Source organism: Perca fluviatilis, chromosome 8, assembly GCF_010015445.1.
Source record: "Perca fluviatilis chromosome 8, GENO_Pfluv_1.0, whole genome shotgun sequence".
Classification (NCBI taxonomy): Eukaryota; Metazoa; Chordata; class Actinopteri; order Perciformes; family Percidae; genus Perca; species Perca fluviatilis.
In genome coordinates, this window is record NC_053119.1 from 23,197,215 (window position 1) to 23,217,141 (window position 19,927).

Here is a 19,927-nt window from a genome sequence, read left to right on the forward strand (position 1 = left end):
ACAACAACATATTATTGAATTCTGACTCATGTTTTAGACGGAGTCTCAAAAGTTTTTCATTAGTGCCTTTTTGCATGGGAAAAGAATATCCCAAGGTGGATGTCAAAGCTTTTTGCAATGTTTCCGATGAAGCTGTGAGGCGGGAGGAGATGAAGGATGGAGCATGGCCTTTAGAGATGCAACCCCAGAGACAGGATGCACACAGAGCCATTGTCTCACCAGGCTTAGTATTCAGCTCACTTTGCTCTATCACCAGGGCCAAAGCTCAAATCAATTCAATATGGTGGCTGGCAGGGGACAGCTATGCAGTGGGTGCAGTCCACATAGAAATACATCCAACACTGGTCTAGACACAGGATACAGTACATTGGTGGATTTTGTTTTCCCACGCTGCAACGTTACTCCTCTGTGCTGTGCTACTCCTGTGATGTATATGTCACATAATCCTTCTCAGTGTCACAGACATTTGGTGAATGTGTTACTAGCTCAGCACGTTTGGTATGACTAATATGTGTGAAACCACGACATGCAAAGTAAAGCACAAAATATGTGCAAACCCAGGATGAACAAGTGTGTACAGTGGACACATTTATAGTAAAATGCTTATTAATAGTAAGTTTACTGTGACACAAAGTTAATCACTGGTTATTTGATTGTAAAGTGAAGATACGAGAGTGAGGGCTCTCACTGTGAATGACAACCCCCAAGTCTGACCTTGATATGAGATACAGGGCTGCAGTCTCAGACAGTGAGGCATGTCTGATGCCCAAGTTGGCCTGATACCGGCTGGCACTCACATCTATCTATCTCTCTTTGAGTGTGTGTGTGTGTGTGTGTGTATTTATGTGAGCTGTTGGCCAGAGAGAGTGTCAGAATACTGTAACCATCATCTGTTGCCATATGAATCATGCTGTAGCCCAGGAGGTGAGATTCTGCCATGACTCTTCTTTCCATCTGCTCTGCTCTGGGCTGCTGGCTGATCCCAGGAAAGGATGAACTTTATCAAGTCAGGGTATTTCAGAGACATTTCCAAAAAAATCTCAACCATTCAACAGACAACAATAAAAACGTTTGGTTACGTTTGATACAGGCTAGTAGAATCGATAAACTAGCAGCACCAACTGAAGATTTACTAAAATTTGGTAGTTGATGACTGGTTTGTTGAGGTTAGGTTCTGGCTTTCACCAGAAAAGAGCAAGCAGTCCTTCAATCTATACTGTATGTAAACTTCATCACAGAAACGACAATGCTTTAGAAACCAATGGGCGCCAATGCTGTCGTTTCACTGCAGATAGCCTGAAAGTCTGAAACATTTAAATTGACACAAAGAACAGAAATAAAAGCCAAAGACAAAATGTATTAATTACCTTATTCTTTATTCATTTGAAACACACAGTTTGAATAAACAAATCAAAGACAAATCCCTTAATGAACAGACATTACCTGCTGATCCTCTCTGCTGCTATGATTGTCCGTTGCGCCTATGCTCCAGGTAAGAAGTGGACAGGGTGCAGGTTTGTTGATTTTGGGAGTTTTTCTGATGCCATGAATAATATGCCCCCTGTCGTCTCTATGGTGACGTATTGCTGCCCTTCAGGGAAGGCAGTAGGTTGTATAGTTATCTCCTGATTGGGCAAAATCACTACCCTGAAACCACACAACCTACTACCTCATCCCGTTCGAACATCAGAAAGGTCGTACAGGTTGGCAAGCTTGGGTGTAACTTATACTGGAGAGTATTAAGGTGGAGTGACATATATAAACACTGTACATGTTCTTATAAAACATCCTCATACATTTTTTACATTTTGAAGATAAACACACTTGATATCTAAAGTAACTAACAATGACAGACGATGACTAAGTTGAGTTTTAATTTCTAAAACACTAACATTACATGCAGTCAGAACAGTTTGAGGATAGCCAGAGAGCTTTGACAAAATCCTAAAATCCTGTGATGATCATAAAAGACAATTAAAAAAGACAGAAATAAGAGCTAAGAAAAGAGGATGACAACTAGATGAGAGCAGGTTTGTGTGGAAATTAACACAATATACAGTGAAGAAGACATTATTTTTGCCATTTTTTTATTGATCATAAAGTCTTAAAGTACAACCATGAAAATCATGAGAAAACGACGTAAAGCAACTAGAATCCTAAATGACCTACCAGTATCAAATGCTGTAAATGAGTTATGTTCTTAGCAGTCAGTGGGTAAACATGCACATTGCAGTGTTGATCCAGATCCAAAAGCTCCAACAACGGCATCTGATGACATTACAGCCACTTCAGGAAAGACAGTAAGTTGTATAGTTATCTGACAGGAAGGGTATGACCCTAAAACTATACAACCTACTACCTCACCCCAAAGGACAGTCTTTAATAACTAAATCATTTCAGGTCCCCGTTCATGCAGGTAATCCGCTTTGACACACTTTGATGAATGCAAATCAGCGGTTATGACTCACTGAAACACAAATACACATGCCACTCTCCTCTGGGACTGGAGTCTGTGTGTTCAGAACACAATGTGAAGACTGGGTCACCCGGGTTCATGGCTCAAGCTCAGGGGGAATTCAAATGAACCAACAAGGTGGATATGTCCCAAACAAATTGTAAGGACTAGATATTTCCATATTCAAATGTGACCAGCAAATAACTTAAAGGGTACTGTGAAATACAAAATAAGGATTTTACGGGAAATTGTTAAACCTCAAAACTATTAAAATGTTCCTTTCATTAAATATTGTCCATTTTAAAATAAGCAGACCATATTTTCGTGAATGAAAAATCCCTCTTTGGTTGAACTACATGTGACGTGAGGTTGCAAGTAGATACAATACATTGTAAAAAAAGTAAATAATTGTATAACAATCGTATCCCTTCTTTCTCAGTACTGTTTGTGTGCTTCAGAAAGGAGCGTGTTAACAAAAGTGACCAGTGTTGACAGTGGGCAAGCTTAAGCTGACGCATATCCCACATGTGCAGAGCAGAGGGCCGCAGATGCTGCCGCTGTTAATGTTTCTCACCTGCTCTGTAACACGCAGCGAAGGGGGGGGGGGGTTGAAACCTCCATCACGGTTTCAGCAGCATGTCAGGTAGCCTTCGTCTGAAAATCCCCGAGAGGGAAGATCTGTTACTTCTGCAACAAAGAACATGGAGAAATACTTCAACACAATGACTTTTAGATTTGCTTTCCGTGAGATCAATCGCAAACACCCCAGTGGCTGACAGTCTTTACAAGAGTGTTTTTGATTCTCGGGTGAAAACACATCGTCTGAGTTTGCTGGCAATTTGTATATGTGGTTATGTGTGTTTACAATATGCTTGTATGGAATCCGGTATAGCTCATACTTCTGTTAGAAAAACCACACCATCCTGCATGTTTACCTAACACACAATCTGCTGAAACAAAGTCATATCAGGGTAATATTTGTCAGCACGTACCTCTACAGTAACATTATTCTGTCTGTGAAGGCACAAATGTACAGCACAGCATAATACAGAATGGCATGTCTTGGGCTGAGAGGCCCCATTGTGTCTGCTCAGTGGTGAGTCTGAGGCTCTTTGCATTATTCAACACTGCTGTACTTACACCATAGCATTGGATGAGTGGATTGTAAGTATGCGCAAGCACACACCCTTAAAGATTAACAGACATACACGAGGAGCACACAGACACTTTGCGGACAGACGGAAAGATACAGGATGGCAACCTACAGTATGCACACACATACATGTAACATACAGTAATGACAGACAGAAATGAACAAAAAGGGAACAGGGACTTAATTTACTTATAATATATTTAATATAAAGCTAACTCATTTATTTTAATATAGTTAAGCTAAATGTTCAATGAGAAACCAAAATAAAATGTACTGTTTACAGTGTGAAATTGAAAAAGGTCGGAAGCATTAGATTACCGTTTTGCAGAAAACCCAAGTAACACATTAGAGAACCTTTCCCATCATAACCAAGCAATATTTAAGCTTTACTCTCTTTTAAGTGTTTAAACAGTCACTACAAAACTCTCTGCTCTACCTAAAGCATATCGCCATTCCTATCACAGTCTATTCTCATTTGCAGTCCCGCAAAACGCTCTGCGGTGTGGGGTCCAGACTTCATAAGGTAAGGTCAAGGCACACTGTCCTCTCAGTCTGCTGACTGGACATACTTCGATCTAATATAGTAAATGGTTCTGGGGCCCTGACCAACAGAGTGCATGTCCAGGAAAGCTATTGCTTTCAAGTGATGCCAGTTGCTATCATATAGTGAAAGGGACTCATACAAACACGCACACAGAAGGACATAGTTTCGAATACAGCCACATGTGCGCACACATTCACAAACAAACACGGAAATATACCCTTTAGAGGGAAAAGGCAAAACATAATATTTATTCACCTCGTCACATTTTCACACAGCGTACACAGCAAAGGCACACACTGCTTAAAAAGCCACTTTAATTCAATCACACTTCAGTCTAAGTGCTACAGTGCCTTTCAATCAATACTGAAGCTGAGATTCACTGCAGTGATAGTAAGATGGAGTGCTGTAACCTTGTAAACTGATCTTTGGGGTTCTGGTGGTTTGTGGTCAGTCAGTGCGGCGAGTAATTCGGAAAAAGAAGCTGGACATTTACACATTATGCAGCCCCAATTTTCATTATTTTCTATCAGTTTCTACTCATCCACATAGCTATAATTAAAAACATTATGATTCAGTAATTTGTTTAGTGTATGTGGTCCCACTAGTCCAGGTTCTAGATTCTTGACCTGTGTTTTAGGGTGTGGAGTTTTATGCATTTAACATTTTCTTAAATTTTTTTCTTTATTTGACCATAGATCAGAATTTGTCTTTTGTGAGAGTGTCCTGGTCAAAATGGCACCAGTTTACATTTCGCAAATAATGTCATCATGCAAATCCATTGACGTTCTAGGCAAGTGTAGGACCCATACATAATGCTTTGTATCAAACCTCAATACCTTTTAGGTAGACATAAATGTGCCTGTAGCAGTATTGCAGAAAGTTGGCATCAAAATGCTTACTTAGAGTATTGTTCACTTATCCTATCATCAAACATTTTAGTTATATCATAACTAACCACATTTAGACAATTTTCTTATAGCCTATTTTATTAGACAATTTTATTAGGGGTATGTTGAGCCACTTTGTGTGTTTTGTAGAAACAAGTTTTATATTCTTGAAGGTTCTGGTAACATAACCCAGGTTTTATATTGGCACTAATACGGAAAGAATTCAAATGATATCCAGTGTAGAAAGTCTGCTCACTGTAGCTTGCCCCAGATCTTTTTTAAATGGCAGCCTGCAAAACTACGAAGTGCACCATTGCCGATGAAAGGATCTAGCGAGTGTCAAGTTGAAGACAGGAAGTCACGGCAGTTTTATGCGCCGTTGCTATGGCGATCAGCTAAGAATCCCTCCTACACTGAGAGGATACTATCCTCGTTGGGAAACGAAATAGAGAAAAGCACCTGTTCCAAAAGTGAGTTGAGTTGAGCCGAACCACGCGGTGAGATGAGACATCAGATGCTTGTGCGCATATATTTTTCTCTTATGTCTGTATACATCTATAGGTGTGCGCTGGTACAAGTGAAGTGGTGTCTGGGCAGAGACAGGAGGAATCCAGATAGACACGGTGGAGCATTTATAAAGGGAAGCATGGCTTCTGTGCCCCCTTACAGCCCCCTCTGGGTAGCACAGCAGGCATGACCCATCTATTTATACCAGGGCCAGGGGGGAGACAGGGGGAGGACAGGAGCAGGGGAAAAGGAGAGGCTGCATGGGTAGGTCCTGTTACACATGCCAGGGGGGATGGCTGGGGCATGCCACAGGGGGATTCTTCTCAAAGTCAGACAGGCTGACCTCCCCGTCACCTCTGCATGAGGCCGATATTGAGCTCTCAAAACCTGTGTGAGTGTGTGTGAGGAGTGAAAGAAGAGGGAATGTATGGGTGTATATGAAGGTGTTTGAATGTACAGTATGGTCTTATGGGTTTTTGTATATGGAGCAACAGGTATGCATTAGTGCATGCGTACAGTATGCGTGGTGTGTGTGTGTGTGCAGATCAACATGTGTATGTACACATGAGTGATGGAGTGTGCATGTACTCACGCCTACGTGCATAATATGTGTGTCTGCTTGTCAGGCTGTGAGACGAACCCAGTGACTTACACCTCCATCCACCCCTCCATCCCCCAGCACAGCCATAAACATGCCAGGTGAAGAGGGCTGGATTAGGCAGAGTTAGCTGATCCCAGTGCACCCCCCCTCCCCCGGCCCCATCTTTAGAGGTAAAAAACGACCCCAATCATTGTAGTGACAGGGCACGCAGCATGGGTCGCCCAGACCACTCAGTCCAACCTTGCCAGCTGCTTCTCATCTCTCACACACAGTATACAGTCACATGTACACAGAGAAACATACACACACACATGCCTGCACGTGTGTGCACACATACACAGATTGTGATGTTTTCCCACAATGCACTAATAGAAATACATCTAATATTATCAATTCTTTGATCATGTAAATATTCACAGGCTCAGTCTTTGGGACTTCATGCTAATGAAAGCTGGTGAAACGGCAAGCCACATGTTTGTCCTATTTTAAAAACGAACTTCAAAAAATTTGCTTTTGCTTAATCAATTGCTTGCTATGTTTAATATTGAATTATTTGATTGTGTGCTTTACTTTTTTCTTTACTTTTAGGTTCTTTTTAGTCTCCTTTTATTGTAGCGTCATTTTATCCGATTCTGCTTTATTTTTGCTAGTGTGAAGCACTCTGTAAACTAGCTCTGCTCTGGCCTGCCTGCAGGGCCCCTTTCAGCTTCGGCAGTGCCCCATCAAGCTGCATCTGTCGCCAGCTATATTTAGAGGGTGGGACAAATACCTTTCTCCCTGGATATGAACTTCAGCTGACAGACAGAGGGCCAGAGTAGGCAGACATAAATCTGTACAGTTTGTTACCTTGAAGAGCTCGTTACCCCCAGGCTACAGCTGGCAGTAGTCAGACTGACTACAGTGGTTAGCAGTTAGAGCGATAGCTAAGGCTGTAAATACAGCACAGTTAACCACAGTTAGCATTGAAAAGCTTGATTTGGCAGCAGTTATTACCACTAGTGCCTAGAGTTCCAGGACAGCTGCCAACATTAAGGAGAATATATAGCAATGTACTCTGATAAAGAGATTTAACACTTCTCACTCTGTAAGTTATAAAAGAATAATGAATGAATTTCTGTGGATTTGAATCCCCTTCAAATAGTCCTACATTTCTGCCTGTAAGCATTTGTATGTGTGGCAGTGCCAGCGAGGCAGCCAGTGTGTGATATGTGACCATGTTGCATGGCCATCTGCTCTATATAACCATAAACAAACGCAGGCAGGCCAGCTTCACAGTATCATTTCCAAGAGGTCTGTGCTGGGTAAATGTATTCATGCTTTGGTCTCTGGGTAGATGCTGTAGAGATATGCCCTAGAAACAGACCACGGTTATGCAATAGCATTCATAATTCATTCCACAAACACAATATGGAGGCCACTCTGTCCCATATGCAAACACATGGCCAGATTAAGGACTGGGGAATCAAAAGGGATAGAGTGCATTTTAAACTGTTAGCAAAGTCATTGACTGTATGTCTCAATGAGAGCTTGTTTGTGACAGGCCTAAATAGGCCAGATCTTATTGCTGGAGGGACCTCTGCTATATTTTGCACCAAGAGTCTATATCAGTTACATGCCAACAAAGATACACACTGATACAATAATACTTTTTACAGTATCACTTCAAGCCATAATCAGATAAAGTTTTTTCTGTATAAGCTGTCAATATGTTTTTCAGTGCATTTATCATATACACATGTTGAAGTCTTCTACATTCCTTAACAGGAAATCACCAAATGTATAAAAGAGGTTGGCACACAGGTCACCTTACCTGTTAAGTTACAAAATAAGACACCCAAATCCTGTGTGTGTGTGTCTGGTTAGGGTGCTTCCATGAGTTAATACTAAGTTGAATTTGAGCAAGCAAGAAAAAATACTCTTTTTTTAATATTTAAAAGGCTAATTCCATAAAGTTTGATTGTGGTGGCTAATGGAATAAGTGTACAACAGATTAATAAAAGCAAAAAGTAAATTGGACTAGGATCAACTATTATTAAGTAAATACATTTTTATGGAGGTCAAATGACAAAATCCACAAATTACAAAAACTACTCCTTAAACGATGGTCCTCTTTACACTAATCTTCCACTATGATTCAACATATTCTAAGCTAAAACACTTGATGATCTTGTGTGAGTCTGTAAGTTTAGCAATGGCTGATCAAAAGAAAAGCAGCAGCAGACACCTACGTACTGAAAGCTCGATATAGTATCTGTGGTATTGGGGGCAGATGAGAGGAGGATTTTAATAACATCTGCACATGTAATCAAATGCCTGGCACATACAGAATTCCAGAGCCGCAGGCAGCTGGCTACTGTAGGTTGTAGGGTGGGGTTGAGGCTACAGCTAACAGTGTGCTGTGGTTAGGGTGTAGACATGTACATAAGCATGGCTATATAGCACTAAAGGTGGGCAGGTTGTGTTACTATGAGGGCCATGCTGCTGAGGACTCTGGCTGGTGTGGAGGACTGATGGAGCCTGGAAGGGGGGTCATGCAGCTGTGGGCCTTGCCAGCACATTTGCCCCAATAGAAAAGAACCGTTTATGGCGTCCCCCCAAGGTCAGCCCTTTGAGAAGAAGAGCTGGGAAGGGTCCAGAGGGGAGGCTGCTTGTTTGTATGCAGTCAGTCGGCAACAATTAAAAACCTCTCTCCATCAGAAAAATACATATCAAGTGTTCCATCATTGTACATTGGAGCACCTCTTTTCTTCAATTCCTACCACTCCTCTCTGTTTATTTTAATTTGCTGCTCAACCCAGCATCCAGTGTCACCCCCGTTTTCCCCCCATTTTACTCTGTCCCTCTCATCTTGCTACCTGACTACTTTGGCAGTGATACACAAAATGGCGGCGGGGAGCTGAGAGCTGGAAGGCAGAGAGTGGAAGCCATTTTCTAACAGATCAGACCCCAACGCAGGGAGAGTCAAGACCCCCTATGTCTAGTGGACAATTAAGATTACACCCCAAGTGTTTTCTGTGCATGTGCACTTAGGATTATGTTTTTTCTTTTTATTATTATTTATCTACTGCACTAACAAGCCATTGGGACCACTTGGCCTTTCAAATGGGATAAAGGCACAACATACAGCCATTATGATTTAATCTAATGCAGGCTCACATTAAAATGAGTTGAAGGAAGAGAAAGAAAATAGATGTAGACAGAGCAGCTCATGCCATGCATATTACAAATGAAACTTATGAAGCATAATTACAGCCTTTATCTCATTAAATGAAATGCAAGACAATAGAACCGCATTACAATACATCATTAAATAACAGCATATTCAATTTACAATACATTATGGTACTTACAATGCTGCTGCAATCGCCAGTCTGTCTGTCCATGATTTCACTTGTTGGTCAAATTTTTTGTGCCTGTGGCTGAAGTCCAAACCCATCTTACTGCCTACAACAGTGAGAGAGAGATAGAGAAAGAAAGACAGAGTGAGAGTAGAGAATTGTACAGTCGAAGAGAAAGACAATTTACAGCGAAGAGAAAACAATAGAGAGAAGCAGAGAGAGTGATCAGTTGGACAGCCAGCAGCAGCAGCAGCAGCAGAGGGCTGTAGGGGCTCGTCTCTGTAGCCTGTTTACTAATAAGCTCGCCCCACGGTCTTGCCTGGCCAAGGAAACTCATTAGTGGAACATGTAACACACCGCACCCTCTCTGCCGGCCTGTACACCGGCCAACTCTCACTGCCGCATGCTCACCCAACACCAACACACAAGCTCCATGGCCTTCGCCTTGCCCAGTAGCACCCACTCGCTGCATACGTGCACACACTTTGGCATGCTGTATTACTGAAAGCCTACAGTGTCATGTGCGTGGGTGAAGTGGTGCGTATGCCTTGTACTTGTGAGCATAATAAATATAAAATTTTCTGCACATGCAGCACAGTATGTTCATGTTCACACATGAGGGCATGTACAGACTGCGTTAAATTTACAAGGCAGCTTTTGACATGTGCCTGTGTTATCCTGTGCATATGTAGGCGTTTGATGTCAGCACCAATGTGTGGAGGTGAAAGGGGACAAAGGAAAACTGAGTTATTTAGTCATCAATAGTCAAATCTCAGATTGCAGAAAAATAAAGAGGGCGATGGAGACCTGAGGGCTGTCCTCTAGCGGACCAAGGAGGACACTGCTTTGTTAAAGGCCTCTACTTAGGCCCTGTTTACACGTAAATGGCTATTTTGAAAAAACTGAGACATTTCCCTTCGTTTGTGCCCTTCGTTTACACACAAATGTGAGAATTTGACTCTGAAAACAAGTCTTTCTAAAACCTCCGGCCAGAGTGGAGATTTTGGAAATCTTCGTTTGCATGTAAACCGAGACAAAGGTTTAGGCGGCCGAGGAAGTGAGGAAGAGAAGAGAGAGGAAGTTCGGGATTCTGATTGGCTAACTTGGGCTTGAGCTTCTCGTTACGCTGCCACCTACAGGTTTGGCATGCTCTTGACGGCACTGACGGCATATATACACGGGTACATGTAAACGGACACTTAGTGTGGTGGCGGCTGCTGAAGGGTGATAATTCTGTACAAGGACACTAATTGCAGCGTGGGACACGGCCTTGCCGGGGAAGGGTCTTTTATATATTGTTTCTAACGTTTGTAATTACAGTGCAGTGCCTTGGACTGCCGCCAGCACATGTTTATGGGCTCATGAGTAACCCAACTCCTCCAGCCCGTGGAGGGAGTTTCATGCCCGAGCTGTGCACTCTATGCACTCACTGCACTCTGTGTGTGAGTGTGTGTGTTGTTTGTGTGTATGCATGTTGATGACTCATGAAGCCTGGGCAAGTATGTACAGAGGGCATAGTCTACAGTATATTAGTCCATACCACATGGATGGCTGCAAGTATTACAAGTGACCAGAATATACAGTATACATTTTTTTTTAAACTGATCTCTATTGCAAAACAGTTTTAAAGTAATCTGTTAGACAGTGTGACTTGTGTAGTCTTTGATTCTAAACCCTGAAGTTTTTGGTCACGCTACCATTGCATAGCAGTGTAAACAAGGAAACCTCTCTATATATAAATGAATGATACAGCACAAATCAGTACTACAGTTGTAGAAATTGCAGTCAAATCAGTAAAGGATGTAGGTGATGGCAGATCAAAGCACATAGTATTTTCAATGTTAATGTTTCCATAGAAAAATGAGTAACACAAACACAGCTCAAGCCAGTGTATTTGTTTTCATTACTAAATGTAGCCAACTTAATTCATCTCAGCGCTGATGAACAGTAAGAAAGTGATAATATGGAGGTGGGGTGAGGGAAGGGATTTACAGTATTTTGATTGTCGGAGAGTTGCAGGCGAGGCCTTTCAACACTTCCAGCTCTACTTTCAAGTGAAACAATTTAGCTGATTCTGCAGTTTTTCTCTGACTAAATTGCCTTGGCGACAGCAGAGGCCAAAAGCTGAAGAAATATATGAGCATTGGAAAGGAAAAGTTGAGTGGGTGCAGCTCAGCGTTATCTGGAATATCGCTTTGCCTGGCAGGTACATAAAACAAGTATCTAGTCCGACAATGTGTACTGAAAGACACTCACACGTGATGCTGTAGACTTGAGTCTCTAAAATACATATTGAATACATTGAGTGGTCAGAGGCAAAGAAAAGCATGTTTTATTTAAATTATTCTAAATTTTAATTTGGGTGAAATAAATCACTCTGCCAGTCAAACTTCTGACAAATTCCCTTGATGAAGTAGTTCAAAAGCAGTAGGAGTCTGGTAGTACAGCAAGTGTAAGACAATTGGGCTTGGGTAAAAAAAAAAAAACCTTGGGCCCATCATGTAAAGGTGAAAGTTGCACAGGTCTCATTTCAGAACGTCTGGAGGAAAAGGGGTACAGGGAAGGAAAATCGACATCATCTGTCACCCCCAAAAACTCTCCCCCAGTCCAATATTATGTCCTTATGACTGTGCTCACCATCTCTGTGGAGTTGCTGTGGTTTTGTGGATAAATTACATGTGACCCAGCTGACATCCTGATTAACACAGGGAGAGTAAAATGGCCCCCAACCCTCAGTAGTCGACGGGGTAATGGACTAATGGCTTCCATGTAAGGCGAGAGAAGCCAGAAAAAGCAGGTTTAGAGACTTTGGTGTGTATGTGCACAAATATAATAGGTGTGCGAGTGCATCAGCATACATGTGTGTAACTACTTTGTTTATTAAGCATTGAAATTTGTGCTCTTGTGCAATTATTTTGGAACTAGCATACACAACACTAACCCCAAAAACGTACAGTATGTGTGTGCATGCGTGCATATCGGGGTCTCGGGCCTCTTTGTCCAGTCTCTCTTCTCTTTTCAGGCTTGGCCTACTTCCTACTGTACTGTAGTGCTTATTCTGTATGAGTGTGCCACAGCCTGTAGTGGCCACTGTAGATCCACTCATCTGCTCTCCCACATTCACAGCACAGGAGGGCAACAGGGAGCCTGGCCAGCTTCTACCGCAGAGACCCAATTTGACTACACTGTTGTTCACCTTGAGGACATTTCAACAGCTTTTTCCACTAACTTACAACTGCTAAATGAAAGCCTGAAGCAGAGGTTAGCTATGATTGACACAAGCACTGTAAAATGTAAGAAATTGTCTCACAGGTTTTTGAAGAATGCACTGTGTGACCTTCTGAAGTGCTATGCTGCCAAAGTGGGAAATTTAAATCTAGCTCCATTTCCACAAGCAGAGACCTGCTTGTGCTAACCTGCTGCATAGTGCGCCACTGCTTATGTCAGTAAGAATATTGGACCTAAATCTAAGGCGAGACTGCAAAGTTGACATATACCCGATATAAACATATTTTCAAAATAATATCATTTCAGATTTAATTTCCCACGTCCTTCATGTTATGGATAAGAAAATGCAATGAGTATCTTTCAATTTACTTGAAATTAAAAAATTAAGAATTGGAAAATGTGGCTGCTTTTGCTGCAGCAAGGGAGTTCCACAATAAATGTCTACATTTCTGGCCATGTGGTTTATGTAGCAATAATTTCTTTTGTTTCTTAATGCCAAAAAAAATCTAATTTAAAATGAATACATATAGTATCATTGTTGATTACATATATATAACAAAATGACAATGAGTTGGAGAATACATAGAAAATCCCCTTACAGTACTACCTATATACATGTTAAGTACAGGCAACCCAGGCAGTACTATATGTCAATCAAATCCCTAACCCTGACAGTCCTCCAGAGAGCTCAGAAATACAATATAACTTTCATTATGCTGGGCTTCTCAGCTTTATTGTACTTAATACTGCACACTGAAGGACAAATAAAAGAGGCTTCATAATTATGGCAGAAACATATATTTACAGTGAGTGCTTACTTGGCCCCCATTCACCACTCCAATCTGGATTTCATATTAGCCAGGAGGAAATTGGATGGAATTCACAGCATCACAGCAAGCTCATAAATGAAACAAAATCACATAATCTTAAATTCCAATTTAATCCACTTAACAAATGAAGCAGTGTATTGGTGGCTTATTGCTGTGTTGTTCTGGTGAGTGACTCATTTTCACTGTGTTGCACTCGAAAGAATACACTGAGCACTGGCACATGATCTAAACCACATACTCAACACTTCAAAAGTATCTGGCAGAAATAGTCAGATCTAGAAACATATCGTCTTTACAGTGCTGCTGCACCACACATGACCATTAAAATCTACTGCAGGAAACATCTTATTCAAAAAGTAATCTAGAGAGCAAAACAATGTTTAGTGTTTATTTAGATTACACAAGTAAACAATATTACACCCCTGAATTATATTATTTTCATCTGTTAATTCCATGTGTTAATGTTTTAATGTTAATGTGTTAATTTTTAATATTAGGTATGCTTAACTCAGACATGTTGCAATACCTCAGGCTGTCAGTTTGCAACTCTTTTTTTCTTCAATGTCGATATATATTTTTTGAGCTTATAACATTATTGAGAATAACAAATATACATTATCGGGGGCAATTGCATAGAAATTAAATAACTTAAGTAAAGATGCCTTGACATAATTGTTTTCTACACTAGTGTAAGGGCACAACTAGATTAGTATTAGGAAAAACTAAATGACGAGAATATTTTTAAATAAATAAATACATGAAAAAAAGTTTATGATTACCCTTTAGAAGTCAAAGAATAGTAATGAGACACTTGATATATTTTTGGTTATTATATCAAAGATGAAAAAACAGGCAATATTGCAATAATGTCAATATTATAAAAAGGTGATCCAGCAAGAAAGTGGACACACACACACACACACACACACACACACACACACACACACACACACACACACACACACACACACACACACACACACACACACACACACCTTATCATATGCTCTCTGGGGTATGTTTTCTTCAATTTAGACATATGCTTATTCAATTAAAAAAAAAAAAGAGGTATTTTCTCTGCAAGTATTTCATCTTCTGAACTTTATGACAGAACTTTCAAAATTCTTAAAGAGTTTATTCTTTAAAGAAAAATAACGGAGTACATTATTTCGCAACATTTAATCTTTTTCTCTCTAAATACGACATAATATTTTCATGTAAAACTCACAATACGTATAAATCAAATTACAAACACAGCTAGGTAACCATAAACGAAAAATAATTCAAGTATTGTTTTAAAAGCATGAATTACTTTATATTGTAACAATTACTTACAATTATTGTGAACACTGTAGAAATACAATTCTATACAATGTATAAATCATTTCCAGAGTGCTCGCTGGCCTGTTTTGGTCCATTCCTATAAGCATTAAAAAGTTATGAATTTTTTTTTTCTTGCATCTTTACAAAAAACATACAATACTTAGCAGTAACTATTACTATAATGAAGCAAATACTGATTTAAATTATACAATTTAATAAAAATGTCGCATTCAAGTACAAGGTTAAAGTCAAGTTCAAGTTTGGGAAATTGTTCTAGCTGTGGTCTGCAGTTTCCTTTAGCTCCGCTTTTGCAGTATATTCATGAAACACTGGTACTTGTGTATTTAAAAGCTATATATCAAAAATAGTTTGAAAATATATGAAATATATAGACTGATAAAATCAATTACAAATGCACTTTTGACTATTCAGGTTTAATAGAACTGAACACACCATTTCATCAAGCACCAAAAGTGCAAAAACAGACAATATAAAAAGTATGTTCACTATTGTTAGAAAGTATGTAATATCTGACATCCTGCACAATGAAAATAATTAGATTATACATACAAATATGTATGTTTGATTGTGCACTTGTATTTGCATGTGTGTGTGTGTGTGTGTGTGTGTGTATGTGTGTGTGTGTGTGTCCCATTATTGGCTTTGCTGTATTTGCTGTGTCGCTGCAGTAAAGCTGAAGTTCACAGAATGCCTAATTGTGGACTGTACCAGGCTGTTGGATTGGTCAGGTATACTTTTACACAGAGTGAAAATACTGCAAACCCTCACCACCCTGCCATCTGCCTCTCAACATGCATCCTTCCCCTGGACTCCTGCCATCCACTGCCAAAAAGGCCTTAGGGGTGGAGTAGTGTGATACTCAGCCAGCCAAAACCATGTGTCCACTGCTAGTTAAGCAGACCTTATAGCCATATGAATGAACATAATCAACTATGTATGGAAAAGCCGAACCTGAATCACCTGAAAGCTTTGAGTAATATCAGGTCGGCTTTGTAAAGTCCCCTTTTATTTAAACCCTGATAAGCAGATGGACATCTGAGCAGACATTATACCATAACACTAAAAATGTAAGACCTTTATGAATGAACTGCTAATATGTCAGGTTAAAAAAAAGAAATTCAAAAACAGTGATTATTATGTATTTGGTTCTCCTTACAGGTAATACTACAATGTACTGTAATGAATCGACCTGGGGATTGTAAATTGCCATATGTGCGTCTCATTCACTTATGCAACCTGAATTTTCCATTAATTTGATAAAGTTAACTACCAAGTATCTGACAAAGAGCCAAAGTAAATGAACGTTTTGTCCAAAATAACTTATCTAAAGTCAAGCTCATCATTGTACAATTGTTTTGTGGAATTATTTTATGATTGCATATACAGGTTTATTGCTCAATGAGGTTTGTTCTTTCTTTAAATGAAAACAAGGGACTGTTTACATTCATTAATATAATTACTAAAGCATTTTGAGAGAAGTCTTTGCATACCTTAGCCACAAAATGTTACTATGCAAAGCATAAATCCTGTAAAATCCTGTGTTCAAAGAAGTAAGGTATAGATATAAAAAAAAAAAAAATAATCAGGAATTGATGCGATCAACATTACAATTAAGTGTGTGTAGACAAATATCTTAAAAATAGCAAAGTGATGGACTTTTTTATATTCATTCTCTATTCTGTCTTCTCTCTTTTCTTAACCAAAATAGAAACTTGGCAAATACTAGGCGCACAACTTTGAATTGAAAGAAATGCTAAGGATTCTTATTGAAATGTATTTGCCAGTCAACCTTTTGAGAACATTACTTCTCTTCATACACTACATACTAAGCCCGGACCACATCACTCATATGAAATACCTCCACAACCGTGGCCTTCCGCTCATCCATTACCACGGAGTAGGATTATCCTGGCAGCAATCAAAGTGCTATTAATGACTGTGTGCTTTTGTCTTTGCATTACTTAATAACTACTAGGTTTTGTGGAGGGCTGGGAAAAGTTATAGAGAAGCACTTTCAAAGTTGAAGGAATAGCTCTGTTGCTTATATGTGCTATTGTACATGTTCCTAAACTACATGAGCATGTAGAATTTTTCATCCAGACGTATAAATGCGCACTTAATACAAAGAAACTTTGTGTACAACAGGGTGCCTGTTAAACATTGAAAGCCTAAGATGTAAACACACGATAAACTTCCAATCGAAACCACGCAAGCATACACAAAATAAAACAGATATTACTCACCAATTTTTGAAATGTCGGTCGGGATGGGAAACTCGGCATGTTCTTCCCGCTTTGATCCACATCTCTGTCAAGAAGAGGAGAAAGCCATAAGCTCTCGTTTGGTGGTTCTTGCTAGACCAAGAGATTTCCCTCAGCCTGTCCCCTCCACGGCCGTGCCTCAGCGTAATGCTCCAGCCTGAACCCCAGCCTGAATCTCAGCTCCAGCCTCACTCCCTCTTCCAACCACACTCTGAGCCACAAGCTCAGGGCTGCACGGCTCGCCCGCCACTGGCTGGGTCCAGGCCTGCTGAGGCCTGAAACAATAGGAGGCCATGAGGCTGTCTGCAAGGCTCTAGCTAAGCCCGTCTGCTAGTTAACAAGTCTTTGAATGAGGAATGTTAGCAAACAGACAAACAGCATGTCTGATGCATGCAAATAGCACAACCAGTCCAGTCACAGCCTTGGCTGGGCACATGAATAATTCAGCAGTCTATATGCTGCTCTCCCACATTACTCCCTCCCTCTTCCCAAATTAAATGCCTTCACTAGAATAAGTGTGGCAAAGTATTCAAACCTCTGTTTTACCAAAAATCAGTTTTAATACTTCATACAAACATGCAATAATAGCGCAAAGTGGCCATGTAGAAACACAACATGCAAGGCTACTTCTGTCATTTCACTATCAACAATATGATAATATTTCGCAATTACAATTTTTTTTTTCTCTTATTGCCTTTTAATGTCTTTTGTTTGCAGTTGGCACCTGTCCCAGAAAGGGCTCCGGCTCAGCACACCACTCATTCTCCTGTTAGGAGAGCAAGTCAGTGTGAAAGAGAGAGAACAAGGGGGAGTGAGAGACAGAGAAAGAGAGAGAGAGAGAGAGAGAGAGAGAGAGAGAGAGAGAGAGAGCGAGAGAGAGAGAGAGAGAGGGACATGGGAAGGAAATAGAAGGAGAGACAGGCATAAAGATGAAGGAGGTGCAGTACTTCACGCCAGTTGCTGATGAAGGTCTTTAAAACACAGATGTGTACCGCGCTCAGATACTGGTCAAATTCTCTGCTTGTCATCCATAGTGGTCATCCAGACTAAGAGCCAACCCCAAGCAGGTTACCCGTCAGAAATGGCGCCTCAACACTCCAGGTGGAACAAGGCCCATCACATGGCGAAACACCACCTTGACGAATTTCCATCCAAAAAGAAAGAAACTAAATACAGTACATACTACTAGAAACCCATCAGCAGAGAAAAAATACGAAGATGCAGTGCATTAAAAAAAAAAAAAAAAATACCAAAGAGCGGAAAAAACAGCACCCAAATCCAAAGTGATGCAAAAATCAATGTGCCCAAAGTGAGAAAAGGCCCCTAAAAAGCAACTTGTTGCCAGGTTTTGCAGAGCTGCTGTGCAGCTAGTTGGAGGCAGAGGGTTAAAATCCAGCTAGTAGTGAGTGAAAAAAAGCTCCGTCTATGGAAGGGCGGGCTGTGGGGAGGCCCTGACTGTAGAAATAGCAGCAGACTTTTTTTCTTTTTTTTCCTCTTGCAGAGCTTAAGTCTCCCCCTTGCGTGTGGCTGGAGCAGAAAGAGGGGAGCAAGCGAAACAGAGAGGGAAAAAGAAGAGAGAGAGAGAGAGAGAGGGAGAGAGAGAGAGAGAGAGAGAGAGAGGAAGAGAGGAGGAGACAGCGAGCGCACAGTGAAGGGGAGAAATGCTCCGCTGATGATGAAATAGGAGGTGCGGCGGAGCGCGCGAACGAGTCACTTTTTCATCACATGTCCAACACGGCAAGGAACTGTATTTGCACCGGAGACGGGGGAGAAGGAGGGAGGATGGGAGGGAGGGAGCATAAGATGGGTGGGAGACGGAGACACAGAAGGAAAGAGAGAGAGAGAGAGAGAGAGAGGGAGAGTGGGAGGGTGGAAAGCACTAAATGTGGGAGGGGTGGAGGAGGAATAATGACACAGAAATCCACTCCTCCAACAGTGCGCAGACGCAGTCCACACACTTACACGCCATACTGGGATACACTATACAGTACCTCAGCTACTATATGAACTAATAAAAAATAGGAAAAAGAGAATGCATTCATAATGGACTGCCCTGTCGAAGGATCCTAGAAATATGCAACACTTTTGAGAGCTGGTTAAATGATTAACCTTAACTCTTACTGTAGTGGGGCTCTTGCCGCTGGAACAGCCTTGGAAGCACACTCTGAAAGGAGCACACACTCTCAGAGTGTATTAACTCTTTAGCATGCCACAGTGAATGCACAGAATAGACCAGACGCACACGAACACATACACACAGGAAAAAGATAAGCTTCAACAGTGTTTATTTCAGTAACATGTGGCAAAGAACGCAGGGCTAGGACCCTCCTCCTTGCCCCAGCTCTGTCACAAAGCGAGCTGAACGCTGCAGCTGAACCCTTGCAGCTATTTTGGCACAAAGTCAAAAGGCTGATAAGCATTTTTGGGTGAGACTTCACTGCTTTTCCTCGAGGAAAAACAGCTGCCACATGCCCGGTAAAATGCATTCAACTGTTCGGACAAAATTTCGAGAAACCCCCCAGAGATGCTGATTCTTCTTGTTTAAAATAGAGGAGGAATAAAATAGAAAGTAAGATGGTCTTAATAATTTGTCCTAACCGAATCCATGAACTGATTTACATGAAGAGTAAGCAAGCCAAATAGTTAACCAGAGAGAGAGAGACCGAAACAGCATGGCTGTTTCCACCATCTTAGATTGTATTGATTATTCCTCGCTGTAACGTCTGTCTCTCTCACACACTCACGCTAGCTCTCTTTCTCTCCCTTTCTGTCCCTCCCT

At 40.9% G+C, this 19,927-nt stretch overlaps 1 long non-coding RNA gene across 1 annotated transcript; it reads right to left on the bottom strand.

Moving 5' to 3' along the window:
* Positions 1 to 1,357: 1,357 nt before the first annotated feature.
* LOC120563856 lies at positions 1,358 to 19,924 on the bottom strand. The gene is made up of 3 exons (XR_005640017.1): positions 17,131 to 19,924; positions 9,498 to 9,591; positions 1,358 to 3,142 (listed from the first exon to the last, which is right to left on the bottom strand). It is a non-coding gene; the product is annotated as an uncharacterized LOC120563856 (long non-coding RNA).
* Between the last annotated feature and the right edge of the window lie 3 nt (positions 19,925 to 19,927).